Source organism: Amborella trichopoda, chromosome 11 (assembly GCF_054954075.1).
Source record: "Amborella trichopoda isolate Santa Cruz 75 chromosome 11, AtrichopodaSantaCruz75HAP2 v2.0, whole genome shotgun sequence".
Lineage (NCBI taxonomy): Eukaryota > Viridiplantae > Streptophyta > Magnoliopsida > Amborellales > Amborellaceae > Amborella > Amborella trichopoda.
The window spans coordinates 12,899,788-12,915,327 of NC_142346.1; positions in this window are offsets into that span (position 1 = coordinate 12,899,788).

Here is a 15,540-nt window from a genome sequence, read left to right on the forward strand (position 1 = left end):
TTGATATAAATGATATTAATCAGATAGAAAGGTTCAGAAGGATGGAACCTCCAAGCTTTGTAGGGCATGGGGGAGTAGAAAAAGTTGAGAGATGGAGAAGGAAGATAGAAAAGATCTTTGAGGCTCTAAATTTCATTGACGAGCAGAAAATCAGGCTAGCTACATTTATGCTCGAAGGAGAAGCTGAGTACTGGTGGATCTCAGTAAAATAGTGGCAGGAAGGGTCAGGAGTTGTGACTACTTGGGAGAGTTTTCTAGATGTCTTTTATGAGAAATACTTCCCTGACTCCGTAAGGGAAAGGAAGGAGGTAGAATTCATAGAGCTGCAACATGGGAATATATCTGTTGAGCAATATGCAGTAAAATTTGCTGAACTCTCTAGATATGTGTCGGATATTGTTAGAACTGAGGCATCAAAAGCTAGTAAATTTGAGGGGGACCTTCGGCTCGATATAACAAGATGGATTATTACAGTAAACCTTAATACCTTTGCCCCACTATTGGACCTGGCCCTAAAGATGGAGAGAGATGATCGCGATTTTCGGGTAAGAAGAGATAAAAAGTTTGGAGTCACCCAGCCCGGGAGTTTTAAGAAGAAGACACGAACCCCTCCAAAGAGAGAGTGGAAGGGAAGACACAATCAAGGTGGTGCCAGGATCCCAGGGGTTGTCCCAAATGATGTAAGGGGCAACCGATGCCTAGCATGCTCCCACTGTGGATCGGGGAACCATACGGCGGCAAAGTGCTTCAGAAAGACCAAGGCCTGCTTCTGATGCTATAAATTGGGCCATTTAGTTAAAGACTACCTCGTCAAAGGATCAGATGTCAAACCAAAGATTCAAGGCCGGGTGTTCGCCCTGACCGAGCAAGAAGCCAAGGCATCAACCTCTGTGATTCGAGGTACGTTTTCTGCTTGTGGAATTGAAGCAAGAGTTTTAATTGATCCTAGTTCTTCCTATTCATTTGTTGCACCACACTTTGCTTGTCATTTGAATGTTAAATCTGTATGACTTGTTTGGACTTTGATAATATGTACGCCTATGGGAGAATCAATAGAAACTGATACGATATATAAACAATGTTGAATTGTGATTGAAGGCATTTGTTGCCGATAGATTTGATACTTTTGGATATTCAGGATTTTGATATTATTTTGGGTATGGATTGGTTGTCTACCCACTATGCTACAGTGAGCTGTTTTGATAAGACTGTAACTTTTAGATGCCTAGATCAACCTGAACTACATTTTAAGGGCATTAAGGATGTTTCTCCTTTACACATCATCTCAGCCCTTCGTGCCTCTAGACTGTTGGCCAAAAGATGTGTTGGATTTTTGGCTTAAGTAGTTGAAAACGGGGTGTTCAATCTAAATTGGAAGAGATATCGGTAGTGAGAGAATATCCAAAGGTCTTCCCGAAAGAGTTAACTTTTCTACCCCGGCTAGAGAGATTGAATTTGAAATAGAGGTGGCCCCTGATGCTACTCCTATTTCTAAGGCACCTTATAGGATGACCCCAGCTGAGTTGAAAGAATTGAAGGAACAACTACAGGAATTGTTAAATAAGGGGTTCATACGACCTAGTGTGTCACCATAGGGTGCACCGGTTCTATTTGTGAAAAAGAAAGAAGGGTCTTCAACGCTATGCATTGATTATAGACAATTGAATCAGGTTACTATAAAGAATAAATACCCATTGTCCAGAATTGATGATTTAGTTGATCAGCTGCAAGGGGCCAAAGTATTTTCAAAGATTGGCCTTCGGTCTGGGAACCACCAACTGCGTGTTAAGGAAGGTCATATATCCAATACCTCATTCAAGACCCGTTATGGACACTACGAGTTCTTGGTCATGTCGTTTGGATTGACGAACGCCCCAGCTGTCTTTATGGAATTGATGAATAGAGTTTTAAACCCTATCTGGATGATTTTGTGGTGGTCGTTATTGATGATATTTTGTTGTATTCCAGGAATCAGACAGATCATGAGAAACATTTAAGAATGATCCTCTAGACTCTAAGGGTGGAAAATTTGTATGCTAAGCTCAATAAGAGTGACTTCTGGATTCCAAGCATGGCTTTCCTTGGGCATTTGTTTGCAAAGACGGAGTAGCAATTAATCCTGACAAGATTGAGGCTGTGCTTAAATGGGAGAGATCAATGAATGTATCTGAAATCCGCAGTTTCGTAGGACTGACGTGGTATTATAGGCATTTTGTAGAGGAATTCTCGAAGATAGCACTTCCCCTAATCCGCCTAACCCAAAAGGAAGCCAAGTTTGCATGGTCTGATAATTGGGAGAGAAGTTTTCAAGAATTGAAGAAAAGATTAACTACAACCCTGATATTGACCTTGCCTGAGGAGAATGAAGATTTTGTAGTTTATACTGATGCCTCACACAAATGGCTTGGGTGTGTATTGATGCAAAGGGGAAAGGTTATAGCATATGCCTCTAGGCAGTTAAATCCTTATGAACAGAACTATCCCACCCATGATTTGGAATTAGCAGCAGTGGTTTTTGGCCTAAAAACTTGGAGACATTTTCTTTATGGAACTCCGTTTAAACTGTTCATCGACCATATAAGCCTCAGGTACTTGTTTTCTCAGAAAGAATTGAATATGAGACAAAGGCGATGGATGGACTTGCTTAATGATTATGATTTTACCATCAACTAGCATCTGGGTAAGACCAATGTGTGGCAGATGCCTTAAGTAAGAAGCTGGTGGTTTCAATGGCGTACATGATGGTTCGAGAGATGAAGCTACTAGAAGATGCAATAGAGTGGCATCCAACTCTGCCCCTTGATGCTGGGAAAGGAATACTTTCATGTATGAGAATAGAGCCACACCTTTTTCAGCAAATCCAGGTAGCACAAAAGGAGGATCCTCAGTTCATGAAAATTTTCAAGGAAATAAGGTTGCATGGTAAGGAGGACTTTGTCTTGGGTAGTGATGATATGTTAAGATTCAAGAGACGAGTTTGTGTTCCTAACAATGAGAACTTAAAAATGGCTATTTTAGAAGAGGCACATCACACCCGTTATTCAGTACATCTAGGAAGCACAAAGATGTATCAGAATCTAAAAAGAGTCTTTTGATAGAATAACATGAAGAGAGAGGTAGCACAATTTGTTTTCAAGTGCTTAACCTGTCAGCACGTGAAAGTTGAACATCAAAAACCTGCGGGACAGTTAGAGCCCCTACATGTGCCAGAATGGAAGTGGGAACACCTAACTATGGACTTCATGTCCGGCCTGCCGAGATCAAGTTTGAGGCATGATAGTATTTGGGCCATTACAGACCGGTCTCACTAAAGCTGCTCATTTCTTGCATATCCGTACTACTTATACCAAGGATAAGTTGGCCTAATTATATATTAGGGAGATTGTAAGACTGCATGGGGTGCCTGTTAGTATTGTGTGTTTGACAAAGACTCCGGATTTACTTCAAGGTTTTGGAACAACCTGTAATCGGCTATGGGGACCAAACTTACCTTCAGTACAGCTTTCCATCCTCAGTCTGATAGACAACCCGAAAGGACCATACCTAGAAGATATGTTGAGGGCTTGTGTTTTAGATTTTAAGGGAAACTGGGATAACATTTGCCCCTGATAAAAGTCACCCATATGTTGGGATGAGGCCGGTGAAAGAAGAATGTTGGGACCAGAGATTGTTCAAATGACCTTATAAAAGATATCTTTAATTCGAGAAAGACTTAGAATGGCTCAAAGTCGACAGAAGAGTTATGCCGACAATCAGAGAAGAGAACTTGAATTTGTGGTGGGTGATTAGGTTTTTCTGAAGGTATCACCAACTAAGGGCATCATGAGATTTGACAAGACAAGGAAACTAAGTCCACGGTTTTTGGGCCCTTTGAGATTTTACAAAGGATTTGAGTCGTGGCATATCATTTGGCCCTACATCCCGAGTGGGCAAATGTTCATAATGTGTTTCATGTGTCATTGAGAAAGTATCAGCCCGATCTATCCCACGTCCTAAAGTAAGAGCTGATCCCGATCAGGGAGGATTTAAATTTTATAGAACAGCCTGTTGAGATGCTGGATAGAAGAGTCCAGATTTTGTGTCACAAGGGGATTCCTCTAGTCTGGGTTTATGGCAGTATCACTCGAGGGAAGAATCAACGTGGGAGCGAGAGGATGAAATCCAGGTCTTGTACCCCCATTTATTCAACTAATGATTTTGAGGACAAAATATTTTTTAGGGGGGGATGGTGTGATGACCAAAACGTTTCCCTGATCAGTTTGAAGGCATGGCGGGTCAGCACCGGTTGGAACAACCAGCTCCAGGTAGATTTGTGTGAAGAGTCTAGTGCCTGTTGCAAGAGCCAACGCTGAGTGGATTTGTGTGAAGAGGCCTGTGTCAGTTAAAAGAGCCAGCACAGAGTGGATTTGTGTGAAGAGACTAACACCGGTTGGAAGAGCGAGCCCCGGGTGGATTTGTGTTAAGGGGCCAGCGCCGGTTCGTAGAGCCAGCGTCAGGTGGATTTATGTGCAATGCCGGCTGTGTCTCTGACATGCATGAGTTGTGTTTGCCACTTATCAAATGCATGTTGATTGAGTGCCACATGGCCAGATTTCACTGTCTTTTGGTGACACTTGGCCAGCCACCTCAACCCAAGAGTAGTTAAGCCCCCTTCCTCACCCGTGCCACTCATTCTTAATCTATCTCTAAGACACAAGGTGGGAAGAAGTAACTGTTGGTGGGCAGCCATCGTTGGGTGGATGAGAGCAGTGAAGAAGACACCATTGTTGTTTAAGTAAGTGGATCCATCACCATTTCATGATAGTCGTAAGGATGCATGGAATTTATGCATATAAAATGAAAATGAAAGTGTATGTTATGTAAGAAAATCCTTATGCCTTTTTATTTAGAAATTGGGGCTCTTATTCTATGATAATGGTGAATGTCAAGAATGAATGCATGATTATTAGATTATGTAAGAAATGCATGCTATGCATGATTATGTGTGTGTTCACATTGTGAGAGAATGGTTGTTATCATGTCTCACCATGAAATGAAGATCATGGAATGTATGCTTGAGACATGTCGTATGCCATTGTGAAATTCCAGAAGTTTGCATGTTTTTGTAAGAGCCTTTTGAACAGCCAAATAGGGTCCGATTGACCTCAAACCATCCCCATTACTTAAATTCTTTACAAAAGTGAAGTTATATTTTAAAATGGGAAGGTATATCATTATTGGCTGTTTTCCTGGATTTTTCAGTAATACCACTGTGGCCACTGATTTCAGCTAAACCAAAGAAGTTCATTTTTAGCAAAACCATAGCCATTTGAAAGATCCTTTCATGAAGAAACTATTTTGAAAAGCTTCCTAGATTGATAGTTATACTTTGTTTTATGAAGGTATTGCACTGTGGGCAGTAGTGATGAAAATCAGAACTATCGCCTTGTTTACCATGAATTTTTAAACCACCAAATAGAATCCAAATGCTTTCAAGTTTGGTTTGTTAGAAAGATATACATCTTGGTTTAGACTTTGATTTTGAAATCGTCACAAGTGTCCTTACGGTTTGAATTTTATAATGATTTGAAGCAGGGCACGTTGTTGTCCATTGTACACAGTAGGGGGGCAGTTAATTAACCTTCATTTCCTTGAACCTTCAAGAGGACAAACAGAATCCTCTTGTCTTTAAACCACTCTCAAGAAAGGGATAGGTGTGTTTGGTATGAAATTGATTTTGAAACAATCCACAAACTCTAAATGGTTCAAAAGTTAGGACCTCAATTGTGAGCGCACATACGCATGCATGATAATGAAGTTATGTTTTATTTTGACATGGATGCATGATTATGATGAATTCCTTATTGCGATATGAATTACATGATCTTAATAATGCTTGTGTGATATGTGAATGGATACCTACTATGTGAATGATGGTATCATGATGCTTATGCTATATCTGAATGGATACCTACTGTGTGAATGATGGTATCATGATGCTTATACTATATGTGAATGGATACCTACTGTGTGAATGATGGTATCATGATGCTTGTAAGGGGCACGTACTGTGTGAATGATGGTGCTGACAGCTGTGATTTTTTTTCTGAATCCCCATGATAGGACGGGATTCAGGATGTGAGTACTTGGGTGGGTCGCACCCCCCAGATCTATGTGGGCACTACACATTGGGTCACCTAATGGTAGCGTAACGCCCTCTCGCCAAAATGGCACAAGGAGAGGGTAGTTTGTTGCAAGGCCTCTACCTATCCAAAACCCCAAAGCGCGCTGGGGATATGTGTGTGTGTGTGTGAACCTTACAAAGTGGGTATTCTACTTGTCATGGTCCTCCTGAGTCAGGTTAGAAGTCCCAAGTTCAGGATTGGCTTAGCCTGACCGATGTGGTTTCTACTTCAGGAGTAAATAGATATTTTTGCCTGACTTATTTACGCTTTCTGCATAAGCTTTTAACTGTAATTGTGATATTTTGTATCTATTACTCTACTTTAAGAAAGGTAATTGTGACTTATGCATATATATATTGAACTACCTTTCTCACATTTCTGTTAGAGTGTAAGGAGCATGTTGAGGGACTTTATTTGATACATGTGTATATGTATGTGTGTGTGTGTGTGGAGTATTTTTTTTATCACTATCATGCTAGTTGGAATGCAATGGTGTAAATCTGCTTACTGGGCTGTTAGCTCATTCCATCTTATTTTCACAACTGTAGAGTGAAGAGTGTTGGCACCTGTGCTTAAGGTGGGTGACCAATGGGGATTTTGAAGCTTGAAGTTGGGAGGTTAAAAGTCGTCCTTTGAAGACTTTCATTGTATGTTTGGATGACTCAGTAATGTGTGGTGTAACTCATTTTGTGTATTTTGGGCCAGTAGTGCCAAGAAGGAATTGTAAAGACTTTTAAGACTAATATAAATGCGATGGTTGTACTTTTGAATTGTTCTTTGTTTGATGAATGATTTTATTCTAGCTTTATTTCATGATTTGCTCTTGATTCCGCGTTTTCATGCGTTGAGCCACTCCCATCTAAGTGATGTTCGCAACCTCCAGTCGCGATCCTACACTCTGTCGCCCTCCGACAGGGGTTAGGGGGTGGGGTCGTGACACCACCACCAAAAAATATACGCTAAATTCATCGGTTGCAAGGCAGGATCCAAGCTATCTAAAGGTTCCTCTCCCGATTAGCTGAGAAATGTGCTTCTTTCAATTGCCTTCTGAAGGACAATCCATTTATCTAAGATGAGGAATTTCAACAAGCCTTTGATTCCATAAGGGAGTACCTTTTTGACCACTGATCTTGAGTCCATCTGATCCTACAAACCCATGTTCCTCTACCTTGATGTCACAGACAAGACAATGGGGGTGATGCTAGGAAATACGACGATCAAAGAAAAGAAAAGACCATCTATGACATAAGTAAGACAATTGTCAATTGTGAAACTCGGTACTCTGATATGAAAAATCATTGTCTAACCTTGATGTTGGCAACTCAAAAGTTGACGCATTACGTGTTATCTCATACTATCAAGCTTATATCCAAGATGGATTTACTCAAGTACCTGCTAGAAAGTCATGTTCTCAATGGGTGACTAGCCAAGTGGAGGATGCTCCTAATTTTATTTGACAGCAAATATGTCACTAAAAAATCAGTCAAGATTCAACCAATTTCGGATCACTTAGCCAAGCATTCCTTACTTGCTTGTGTGTATCTCCTTGATGAGGACCTCTTTATCATCGAGGATCCTACTTGGGAACTATACTTTGACAGGGCTATGAATTATTCTAGTACTGGTGCCGGAGTCATCATATGCTCTCCAGAGAAAATAATGTTTCCAACCACTATAAGGCTCAATTTTCCTTACACCAAAAACATTGTAAAATATGAAGCCTTAATAGCTGGTCTCAAAAATACCTGTGACTCTGAATTGAACCATTACGGGTCATCGGTGACTCTCTTCTTTTGATAAATCAAACCAAGAGGGAAATGAAGGGAAGGGAAGTTTAGAGAAAAAAAGCTCCGTCCCTACCTGGACTCAGTTAAAAAGAATAATTTTTCAGCAAGTGACAAGGGAAACCAACTGGTTCGCTGATACCTTAGAAACTCTCACACCAATGGTTGACATTCCTCCCCAAATGAGTGTCCAACCATTCTACATCATATACAAAATTGACCCTTATTGTCCTATGATGGAGCCAGAAGACGAAGATCAAGAACCAGAAGGAAAAGAAGATGTATTCGCCCCCAAGGCCAATCAGATAGTCAAAACTAAGCCTTGGTACCATGATGTATCCATCCTATTCAAAGATGAAATGTATCCCGAAGGAGCCTCAAAGAGAGATAGAGATGCTCTAATAAGATTCACAGTTAATTTCTTGATCAAAGATAACATCATCTTTAAGAAGTCCTTCGAAGTAATCCTCCTAAGTTGTATTGACCAACCAGAGCTCAACACGATGCTCAAAGAACCGCACGATGAAGGAGGACATGCAGGGGCTGCACTCTAAGCTCAAAAGGTCAGAAAATGATACAATTTGACTACCATGGCCAAAGAGTGCTAAAAATATGTGAAGAGATGTCCTAAATGTCAAGTTTATGGGGACCGCATACATGCTCCTTCCATGCCGCTCAACTATAACACCTTCAGTTTGGCCATTCTTTATGTGGGCCCTGGACATAATTGGGATGATCACACCAAAAACATCTAATGGACACAGATTTACTCTCATTGCTACCGAATATTTCACAAAGTGGATCGAGGCCGCCTCATTCATGAAGTTAAAAGGACAACATGTGGCCTAGTTCCTTACCAATAACATCCTCTATAAATTTGGAGTCCTTGAAATGATCGTCACGGACAATGAGACTAACTTCAAAACTGAAAAAGTAGCAAGAATGTGCAAAAACATTGGGATAGAGCAGAAATTCTATTCACCATATTATCCCCAAGGAAATGGTCGAGCAGAAGCAACTAACAAGACTCTCTTGAAAATTATCTATCGGGCCATAGAAAGCAGCAAGGATTGGAATGAAAAGCTACAAGTTACAGTCTGGTGGTTAGGTGCGTCGAAATCACACACCGGGCCGGGATGACCTGGTGGCATGGTTCCAGGTTCCAAATAGACTCGGGACCTGAGATCCCTCTCTAGGGATACGTGTAAAGGAGACGAGGGCAAGAATACCAACAGGTGAGAGAGGAATTTGGTTCATGAGGTGGGACTCACCTCACGTGGGTCCGTGACACATTCGGGCTACTCGCGTGAGTGCCCTCTTAGATCACGTGGAATGCCCCCTGACCTGTGGCCTGTTCGGAATCGCCTCCCTTGACCTCTTTCGTCTTTCCAGTGACCACACACACATTAGAATACCGACAAGTGGGTCAAAAGACCCCACCTTGTCTTAGGGTGATCACACACATAATGTATATTCAGAAGAAAAATGGGAATATAACATGGTGGGAACTACGTCAGTTCGACAGCCTCACGGCGTCTCCTTTACGAATGACCCTGAATACATACTTTACAACATAGAGAATGGGAGGACCTGTCGTAAAGTCCGTGTCAATTGGATAGCCTTCCAGCGTCTTCTTTAACAGGGAACTACAACACATTCTCCTTTTTGTAGGGAATGAAGGAAAAGGGGTGAGATAGGGAAAGGAAAGATGGTTTGGCTTTCACCCAACTCTTTAGAGATAAAATGTATTTTTGGAGAAAGAGAGAAATGAGAGTTTGGATTTCACCTAGCTCTTCAGAGGTAAAGAAAGAAAAATAATTGTTTTAGAGAGAGGAAGAAGAACAGTGATAAGAAAGAGGGTGAAGGTTAGCATGGCTCTAATTAAACCTTCCAAAGGGTAGAGGAGATGAGAAGAAGGAGAGAAGAAAAGAAGAGAAGTGATAGAAGAAAGAGAAAACGGTGAAGGCTAGCTTAGCTCTTGCTAAACCTTCCAAAGGGGGAGAAGAGACGAGAAGAAAGAGAGAAGAAGAGAAGAGAAGTGAGAAAAGAAAGAGAGAGGGAAAATTTTGGCACAACGGCTTGACTGGCACTGTGGCAAGACTGGCATGGCGGGGCGGTAGCTAGACGGGCATGGCTGTTAGACTGACAAGACGACAAGACTAGCACGACTGCTAGTCTGGCGCTGTAGCTAGACGGGCACGACGGCTAAACTGCTCTGGCGTGGCGGTAAAAGACTCAGCCTTCCATTCAATCAAGCAAGAAAAAGAGAGAAAGAGGGGAGGAGAGAGAAAGAAAGAAGAGAGGAGAGTGAAATGGCAAGCACGTTGGTGTACCCCGACGTATCAGATATAGAGATTGAAGAGAAAGAAAGATTGTGCACTACGGTATATCCCACCATCCCAGATAGAGAGAGAAGAGAGTAAAAGATTGCGCACAGCGAGAGTGAAGTGTGAGAAAGATCACCAATGACAGTGCACCACATCGTGCCAGACAGAGGGAGAGAACAGTTGCGCACGACGGTGTACTCCATCATGTCAAACAGAGTGAGAAAGGTTGCACATGGTGGTGTAAGCCACCATGCCAGATAGAGAGAGAAAGATTGCACATGATGGTGTACTCCGCTGTGCCAGACAAAGAGAGAAAGATTGTGCACAACGCGATGTACTCTGTCATGCAGACAGAGAGTGAAGAGAGAGAAAAGAGAGAAAGATTGTGCACGACGGTGTACTCCACCGTCAGAGATATAGAAGAGGGAGAAGAGAGAAAGATTGCGCATGATAGTATACCCCACCGTGCTAGACAATGAGAGAAGATAGAGGAAAGAGGAAGAGGGAGAAAGGAAAGAAGCAGTGAGAGAAGCAGTGAGAGAAAGGAAAGAAGCAGAAAGAGAAAGGAAAGAAGAAGAAAGAGAGAAAAGAAGAAATGGAGATAGAAAGAAAAGAAGAAGAAAGAGAAAGGGAAGAAGCGGAGAGATAAAGGGAACAAGTAGAGAGAGGAAAGCAGAGAATAAGAGAGAGAAAGGAAAGAAGAAGAAAGAGAGAAAGGAAAGAAGAGAGAGAAAGAAGAAAGGGAAAGAAAGTTACCTAGTTGATTAAGGGGTACCTACTAAAAATTCTCTCTCCTCTCTCTCTATAAATCATGACCCAAAAACTCAAGCAAAAGCCAATTTTTTAATTGATCAAGCCAGGTCTGTTACATGCGCACATCACGTGCTTATATAGATTTTAAATCCAAACATGGGTGGATACCCAATTTTTAACCTAATTGTGAAAAAATAGGAATTAAATGAATTAAATAAAATTAAGAAATTAAGGGAATAATGATGATTTTGCCCCTCACCCACAAATTCTGAAATTCCAATTAGGTCCCTCTCATGGCCATGCAACCTTTGTGATCTTCTGGGGTCTGTTTGCCATCCTTCCAGTCTTTATCTGGCCAAAAGATTACTCTTTTTTTGATTGGCTAGAGAAGGCCATCATTTTGATACCATTTCGAACCATGGATCGGACTTTTGGTCTACGATCACGAGAAGTGAAAATCATGAGAAACGTGTGATCTTTGATTCAAGATCACATCTGTTTCTTCATGTTTTTCCATGATTTCTATGCTGTATTTTGACGAGCATGCTGTCATGAAAATTTGGTGACGAAGGTGGCTTGATTTAGTGTCCGAACGACCATTTTCCAAATTTGGCATTTTGGCTAGAATTTGGTTTCCAGTGGCCGAAAATTACAACAAAGACTCCACCATGCAGTGCATCTGACTGTCCATCATGTGTTAGGTTCGTCTCGAACGAAGCCTCCGACCTCGTGCTCGCAATGGATCTAGTTTGAGGCTGATTCAACACTCGAGCGTCGTGATGTGGCCGCCCGATTGAGGTGCGCTTCTACAAGAAAATCTACAACCTTGACTTGAATCATAATCTTCTCTCTATTTTTTCTCTCTGCTTAGGCCACGACATGGGTTATGCCACATATCGAAATGCTCGGGTAGATGAGACGAACATGCTCTCAAAATTTGAGCTTGATCTAACCTGGGACGAGAGAAATATGGCCTTCCAAAATTCAGCTCGAAACTCAAAAACACAGTTTTCATTAATGGAAACTGGTTCATTGAGGGTGCACGAAAATAGCGTGAGTCCTACTCGTTTTGGGTAATTTGGCCATTACTTGGTCAAAAAACATCTGATCAAGCTAAACTTGGTCTCTAGGGGTTTTCAAACATTCTAGATCCAATGATAGTGGCTCCACAGTCATTTGATTCCACGGTGATAGGGCTGTACTTATAAGGTTCATTTTCAAGGCGTGAGAGGACGTTTCTCCAAAACTGTTCCTCTGTCTACACTACCTTAAACTTATCGAATCATGACGAAAATTGACAGGTGTTCTTAAGATACCTTTAGGCACGATTTTGAACCTTCTTGGGCCATTCTGAGACTTTTCAAAATTTCACTTCTGGATCAGGGTTTATTAACCTACTACTTCCATAGTCCACAGGAATTTTGGTACCTGCAGACCTAGGTCACAAACTGCTGTCTCCTTATTCTCATCGGGGAAACAAGTATTGAAAAATACCTTCAAAGAGCTTGCCCCATCGAATGTTGTGCTGCGAGAGAAGCGAGAAGGACAACATTCAGAACAAAAACTGTCCTTCGACTTTAGTTTTCTTCCTGACTACTGGAGCACATGAACACCGAAGGGATACTCATGTGAAACTGCTTCTCGTAGGGATGACCAAGGTGCTCAAACATCTGTAGGCCTTTCCTAAGGGCTTGTAGACCCAGACGTGGAGACTTCATGGGGGGAGAAGAGACTTGAGCTACTGGTGGGGGACATCTCATGGAATGCCCATGGTCCATGTCAGGATGATTTTAAAGTCTACACCCTGGTTGGACGTATTGCTGCTGGTGGGGGATATCTCATGGAATGGCCATTATCCACGTTAGGAGTTCTTCTTTGGATAGATAGCCAAGGGGCCTGTGGGGGGCATTGTTTGCTGCTACACCAGGTTTGCTTTGACAAGCAAGGTACCTCTGTGGGTCCTATCCTTTCGAGTCCAGTCGAGGGCTTTTTGTTGGCTTGTCTCAAACATCTGGTCCGATCAAGGAGGAGTTTGGTGAAGCAGCCTTGAAAGGGCTCTACCCTGATTGTTGTGGGCAGGTATTGACCTGATTTGGCAGTTTCTTACTTTTGAGGGGCATCTTTGGCTTGTGGGAATGGCTTTCATATTTTTGATGATTTCTTGGGAATGGGGTCCTTTAGCATGGAACCGCAACTTGCCGTCATGGCAATTATTTTGACTTCTGGGTCCTTTCATGAACGAACTCACCCTGTTGGGTTTTTTTCTTGAAGCTCTTTATTTTTGGGTTCCAATAGCAAGGTATTCTATACTGGGGATTTTTCTTTCTGAAGTGCTGACTGAAGCCTCCTATGGAGGCGAGCACTGCATCAACCTGCTTATTGGTCCAAGTTCCCTTTCGGGTTTTCACTTGGACCAGGGGAAGCAGTGCCGTAAAGACGGTTTTCATAGGCTCTCTTGCCCATGACCTGATGACCATATCTGCCTTTTTTTTCAATTTTTGCTTACGATGCACTTTTGGGTTTTCACCATGCCCATTTTTTATTTTACGGAACACTTTTACTCATGGTTTCCTGACCATTCCCGTCCGTCATATTTACTCATGGCATTCCCCTTTCTGGTTTACACCATGCCAATTTTTTTGTGAGGACGAGTTTAAGGTCAGGCCTCTGGGACCTGGGCTATATTATTATTATTTTATTTATTTTTTTCTTAAGGTCATATAACCTTGACCATTATGCGACGCAGTTTAACGTCATGCGGCCACAACGTGCGCTATAGTTTAGGAACCGTGATGGCAATGGATGATGGTCTGAGGAGGCCATAGAGTGAGTATGGAGGTGACTTGACTCACTTGGGGGAGATGGCACGAGCCGTCTATGTATGATGGGTGGTGTTTTGTGTGCAAGATGAATAATGGGTGGCCCACTAGCTGTCGGTGGGTATGGATGATGGAATGACTCACAATGGTTTCATGAGCATTGGTACGACTCACTGGGGAATGTTGCGAGTTTGTGAAGGGTAATGGAGATGGACTCACTAGGGAGGATGTGAAGGTGGTATGAGCAGGCGGATGGGCCGGCTAGGTGTGGCATGTGTGGAAGGGCATGCGAACGTCGTGTGTGCTGCAGAGAGGGCACACATGTGTGGAGGCATGTTTAAGGTCATGCCACCGGGATGTGGGCTATAGGTTTGAGGTCGTATAGTTTGGACCATTGCGTAAAGCAGTTTAATGTCATACAGTCAAAACGTGTGCTACAGTTTTGGGTCATGTGACTAGACCGTTGTGTAAAGTAGTTTATCGTCATGCAGCTAGGACGTGTGCTACAGTTTAAGGTCGTGCAGCTGGACCGTGGTGCAAAGTAGTTTAACGTCATGCGGTCAGGATGTATCGATACAGTTTAGGGTCATGCAACTGGACCATGGTGCAAAACAGTTTAACATCATGCGGTCAGGACGTGTGCTACAATTTAGGATTATACAACTAAACCGTGGTGCGAAGAAGTTTGATGTCATGCGGTCAGGACGTGTGCTACAGTTTAGGGTCATGCAACTGGACCGTGGTGCGAAACGGTTTAAGGTCATTCAGCTAGGACGTGTGCTACAGTTTAGGGTGTGAGTTGCCATGTATGAGGGTAGTTCAGTGAGGGGTAGACTCTATGGGGAATGAGTCTATGGATGACGGTCGGACTCACTGGGGAATGAAATGGCGTAGACAATTTATGAGCAATGGGTTTAGATGATGAAGGTGGCCCAGTGAGGGATGGTAAGTGGAAGCATATTCACTGGGGATTAGGGAGTGAATGTGATTCCCTGGTAATTAAAAATGGGTCTATTCATGTGATGGGAAGCATGAACATGACTCTAGTTGGGATAAAAAGGTGATGAGGGTCGAATCTTGTCGATGCGCACACGAACCGGCCGGCTAGGGAAGGCCTGCATGGAGGCACATGGAAAAGGTGGGTGCGTAGAGGAAGAAGGGTTGTGCTCGGCAATACAGGGGTTGTACTCGATAGTAGTTTGTAGGAGCCAGGCGTGCACGACAGCAGAATGCGTACAACAGGCTGCGGAGAAACGCGCTCTGTGGTATGCGAACGACAGTTTGTGGGAATGGGAAGCAGTTTATAGTCATGCAAACAGACAATATGTCACGCAGTTTTAACGTCTTGATACAAAGACGTGAGGGCATGTTTAAGGTCATGTCTCCAGGACCGTAAGTCATGGGTAGTACCTTTTCAAGTAACGTCCGTTGATAGGAGGCATTGCCTCTTCTCCATTTGAATGGGCCAATATCTATCCTCCATTTGGAGAAACCCTCTTGATTATGAAAGGGCCTTCCCACTTTGGTTCAAACTTCCCCTTGCAGTGCCCATGCATAACAATCGGTCGTTTTACCGCTAAGACCAAGTCACCACGAGTGAATGAGCGGACTTTGACTGACTTGTCCAAAGGTGCTTTTATCCTCCCCCGATGGAGTTCAAGGTTTTGTTGGGCTTCAAATCTCTTCTCGTCAG